Raw genomic sequence first — 5,568 nt, 5'->3', positions numbered from 1 at the left:
CTCAACACACTATGGGAGTATTTTACCAATGCAAATTCTCAAGACCCTAACCCAGACCCACTGGATCAAGCCATCCCACAGATTCTTATGTGCTCATTGACCATAGCCAAGAGTCTAGAAATAGCTGGTTGGAAATAATTGCAATTGGCTCTATTGTTTTCCTTCTAACCTCTAGAAGCATATCCCACTTACACATGAGTTCTCATTTATCATTTATGAGTACATTTGTATTGCTCTGAAGTGCTGGAGTTTTGGTATTAACCTTGCTAATTAGCAGCAACCATGCATTCCTACTGCTGTTATTCACTCGTCACAGGTATATTGTGACCAGCAGAGAAGAGCTTAGCATTCAACCTTCTTCTGCACTCAGGAAACAATTAAGGGGAGTGTCGAGAGGTGTCATTTGATGATGATGACACCTATTTTTCTTTTGCATCTTGTACAAAAGAACTCAGGCACAAAAACTAACCTAATAAGCTAATGTCTCTGTGCAGCTGAGCTGGACAGAAAGATAATGCTGACAGCTGCCTTTGCAGACTCCAACTCCAGCATCATAAACTCATCTTTGGTTCACGTCCACTTTGCTGGAGGTTACCTGACCTCTGACTCCAAAGACTAGAGGACCATCATCCCTGCTCTCTTGGTGGCTGTCTGCCTGGTGGGCTTTTTGGGGAACCTATGCTTGGTTGGCACCCTCCTCCACTGCACTTGGAAAGGAAAGCTATCTGTGATCCACTCTCTGATTCTGAATCTCAGCCTGGCTGATCTCTCCCTCCTTCTGTTTTCTGCACCTGTCCATGCTACAGCATACTCCAAGATATTTGGGATCTAGGCTGGTTTGTCTGAAAGTCTTCTTTCATTCACATGTGCATGGCAGTGAAGAGCCTGCCAATTGTTGCACTTGCCAAAGCATGCTTCATGTACGCAAGTGACCCAGCAAGCAAGTAAATATCCCAAACTGCAACATCTGGTGAATGCTGGGGGACATCTGGGCGGTGGCCAGCCTGTTACCCCTGCCAGAATGGTGTTTCAGCACACCAAGTAGCATGCAGGTGTGGAAATGTGCCTCATGGATGAACCAGCAGTGGCTGAAGAGTTTATATCAAAATACCATTTCGGGTATTTTGGTGTCCCTTACTTCTAGCCAGCTTTTATTTCTGGAGAGCTTATGGATAATGTAAAAAAAAGAAGACTCAAAATCTTAGAAACCAGATGCATTCAAAGCAACTCACAGTAATGCTGCTAAGTATTGAGATCACCTCTGCTCTTCTGTGGCTCCATGAATGGATAGCCTGGCTGTGGGTGTGGCATCAGAAGGCTAAAGGACCACCACTACCACAAGGGTTCCTAGCCCTGGCTCAAGTACTGATGTTTTCCATCTCTTCAGCAAATTTTCTCATTTTTCTACTGATGTCTGAAGAGTTCAAGGAAGACTTGAAAAACTTGTGGAAATACGTGGTGACCAAAAAGCCCCAGCTGCCTCACATTCTCAAGTAACACCAGCTGGTAACATGGAAGTTCTTCCTGACAAGGTTCCAGCTCCTGAGTCTACAATATCCATTCCACAGAAGAAAACAAAGCTCGCCCAACTCTGGCAAAGAGAAACCTTAAAAGGCAGAGATTCCCATCCTCCCAGATGTAGAGCAGTTTTGGCACCAGAGGGATGCCAACCCTTCCTTACAAGACAATGACCCTATCCCCAGAGAATATGAAAAGTAATGCAAGGTTGTGATAAAATTTTCAAAGAAAATCTACAATTTGTTGTATTTACAGGTACAATTGCTTACTGAACACTGCTGACCTTAGTGTATAAAGTATAGTAAAATTACTATTAGGAATAATAACAATGCTTCACATTCTGCATTTTCAAAATGCGTACTGTGGTAAGTAATTTATCTTTTGATAATTATGCTTTAGAATTAAAAGCTTGGTGTCCAAAGAATTCGCTGTAGAAAACATTTGTGGTGTAGAGATGCTGCTGCCTCTGACCAGAATCCAGATGTTTGCTCACCAGGGTCAGAGGCTTTTTCACCTTAGGCCCAGCCCTATACTGTGCTGGCTAGAGTAGAATTTATCTCTGTTAAAGGCAGTGGCTTTCTACCTTCACCTTATTCTTGAACCCGCGGATTCCAATGTTAAAGTTTATTTCACATACTCAAAGCTCAAATTAAAAGAGTTTTCTAAGTGTAAACTTTCCTTCCTGCTTTATTTGCTTAGTAAATTTTCTTACTTGATAGCATTTGAGTTTTCCTGATCAAAGTTTACAGAATAAGGACTACTGCCTTATTCAAATTTGGAGCCATTGAAAACTATAGCTCTAGCTGGCTAAATTTAACTCAGCCTTTGCCTTACCCTGTAAAAGCTATCTAATTTCCACTGAAAAGGTACCGATCCACACCTTCCCTCAGGGGGAGTTATAGCATGAGAGGAAGCCGTCCCCTAAAACCTCTAAAAATGGAAAGTTTCACAGCCTCAAGGTCTAATCATTTTAACTACCTGACATTCTATACTGTGATTTAAATATTTTTAAATTGCCCTTCTTTTCCTTCTAAAATGCAGGAAAGTCATTATCTACAATAATGTCTTTTCTCCCAAGACCAACTATAATCTAGAGTTAGTGATGCAGCTTTAAATATAAAGGAGTTGGAGTATTTCATGCTAAGTAGTCTCAACTTTATCTGTATCTGAACCCTGCCCAACTTTGAAGATATTGTACTGCTTCTAAGTAATGAAGAATAATAAGTATTTTGGATAAAGTACAAGAAAAAACCCAACAAAGTTACACTGTCCAACAAATGTACTCTTTACCTGACTTATGTCACTGTAATCCCTTGTACATCATCTTCAAAATAAAAAGCTAAAAAAATTAAGACAGAATTTGGCTAGTAGAAAATAAAATCACAATGAGAAATGAAAAACAACAAAAACTGTGTTCTCTGTTCATATAGATACAGTAAAATTTGAACAAGCAAACTACTGCCTCATCTTATACTAAAGTAAAACACATCTAACAAAACATTACGGAACATCTTCCCTTTTTAAATATGAGAGTATTTGTTCACCCTTTTAGTGGAACTCTAGGATAATTTCTATCCAGAAAGAAAAATGCTCCTAAAACAAACAAGATATTGAGAAACTATGACTATTTTTCTAAATGTTAGGTCTGAGATTGTGTTTATTTGCTTTTCATAAAAGGTCATAATTTGCTTTCCAACATGACAGATATAGTTTTATTTTTACTGGTTATTTATAAATTTTACTTAAACTCACATTTTGAAAAAAGGAGCTTAATCCAGGAATTCAAAATGTGTTCTCTGATACCACTTATTCAAGGATTACATTTGAATTGTGAGATGCAATTTAAGAATTTTTATGTCACTATAAAGCATTAAAACTGGAGGCTTTGACGTTTAAACTTGTAAAGAGATAAAAGCAATGTTTTACTTCATATAGGTATCAGAGATTTTGGTTATTTCAAATTTACCACTTGGAGTAACAGGGCTTTGTGGAGATATGTCACAGGTGGGGTGAACTGCAGACAAACACATCAAGATGAAGATACACTGTAAAACAAAGTGTAATTATAAGGAACCTTTCTTGAAGAACTTGTTACAATCATAACTTGATTCCTTAAGAAAATGTGAATAGGCAAGTTTTTGCCTATTAATTTGCAACTTACTTGAACACTGGAACCCAAATAAGTTAAGACAAATAGTAGTAAATAATAGATGTCACCAAATCATTTTCTTCACTCTTTTCTACTTAAGTATTGGCATTAATGAATGAGCCAAAATTCTATGTGGATTTCAGAAAAACAAAATACAGTGGCATAGAACTCTGACCTTTGCAGGGAAGTCCTGTATCTATAATGGTTGTACACTTTTAGGCAAGCACTTCAAATTTATTCATTAAAAAATCACTTGGTGAATTTATAAAAACAAATCTCAGCAGGAAAAAGAATATCCAAATCCTATTTCTCAATTTTACATGTTAAGAGGAAAAAGAATATCCAAATCCTATTTCTCAATTTTACATGTTAAGACCAATGTCTGACCTACAAGTGTCAGAATTCAATAGGCAGACTCATAGTTTCTGAGGCACTTAGGTTTTGTTGCATCATAGTAGGTGTGAGATAGAAGAGAAATTATCCTCTTAATATAAATGTGTACCTTCTAACACATTCACTCATTTGGCATACAAAGACTTATTTACATGAGCAACCTGAGAGGATCCAACAATAATATTGGATTTTTTTATCTCGGGAGGTAAAGCTACAAAAAAGTCATTAGGAATCAAAGCTAAGTCCATGGTATGGTTCACAGGACAGAAAGGATGCCAATAAGGCACAAGTCATTGATGTTCATATAAAAGACAAAGGAAAACAAGGAAATCTTCTGACTATAGGCAAAAGGTATTATTACTAAGTCTTCCACATCTCATAAAAGGATGATTTTTAGCTTCAGGATTTCAGATTTTTATTCCAGTTCTTGATTTTTGCCATTCTAACTGGGGTGAGGTGGTATCTCAATGTTGTTTTGATTTGCATTTCTTTTATGGCTAGGGAGGTTGAGCATTTCTTCATGTGTCTATTGGCCATCCTTCTTTCTTCTTCAGAGAAGTTTCTCTTTAAGTCATTAGCCCACTTATTTATTGGGCAGTTGTTTCTTTGAGGATTTGTTGCGGGGATTTAATTTTTTGAGTTCCAAGTATATTTTAGATATGAGATGCTTGTCCGTTGCGTGGCTAGTGAAGATCTTCTCCCAATCCGTGGGCTTTCTATTGATCTTGCTAGCTGTGTCCTTTGCCATGCAGAAGCTCTCCAACTTCATGCAATCCCATTTGTCCAACCTTTCTTTGATTTGTTGTGTTTCTGGGTCTCTATGAAGAAAATTTCGGCCTGCGCCAAGGAGACCTAGGTTTTCTTCTATTCCATCCTGTAATGTTTTCAGAGTGTCTGCTTTGACTCCGAGGTCTTTGTTCCATTTGGAGTTGATTCTGGTGCAGGGTGAAACATAAGGATGTAGCTTTAGTTTTCTACAAGTAGTTAACCAATTTTGCCCACACCATTTACTGAAGAGGCTGTCTTTCTTCCATTTATTTTTTTAGTTCCCTTATCAAAGATTAGATGGCTATAGGTCTGTAGGTTCATTTCTGGGTTTTCAATTCTATTCCATTGGTGCTGAGGTCTGTTCTTGTGCCAGTACCAAGCTGTTTTGATTACTATGGCTTGATAGTAAAGTTTGAAATTTGGTATTGATATTCCTCCATCAGTGTTTTTTCCGTTGAGGAGCGATTTTGCTATTCGTGGTCTTTTATTGTTCCATGTGAATTTTTGGATTGCCTCTTCTATTTCGTTGAAGAATGAGGTTGGAATTTTGATAGGTATCGCATTGAATTTGCAGATAGCCTTGGGAAGTATTGCCATTTTCACGATGTTAATCTTTCCAATCCAGGAGCACGGGAGTTTTTCCCATTTTCTAAGTTCTGTTTTGATTTCCTTTTTCAAGTTTTTAGTTTTCATCATAGAGGTCCTTCACTTCTTTGGTTAAGTTAATTCCTAGGTATTTT

The 5,568-nt window shown here is 37.7% G+C and overlaps 1 pseudogene; it reads left to right on the top strand.

The window, feature by feature from the left end:
* Window positions 1-514: 514 nt before the first annotated feature.
* On the top strand, window positions 515-1,719 carry LOC138820930 (G-protein coupled receptor 151-like; annotated as a pseudogene).
* The last annotated feature ends 3,849 nt before the right edge of the window (window positions 1,720-5,568 follow it).

The sequence above is a fragment of the Dipodomys merriami genome, unplaced genomic scaffold (assembly GCF_024711535.1).
Source record: "Dipodomys merriami isolate MVZ:Mamm:240054 unplaced genomic scaffold, mDipMer1.0.p SCAF_9, whole genome shotgun sequence".
NCBI lineage: Eukaryota > Metazoa > Chordata > Mammalia > Rodentia > Heteromyidae > Dipodomys > Dipodomys merriami.
Note: the sequence above shows the minus strand (reverse complement) of the source record. Positions and strands in the feature narration are given on the sequence as shown.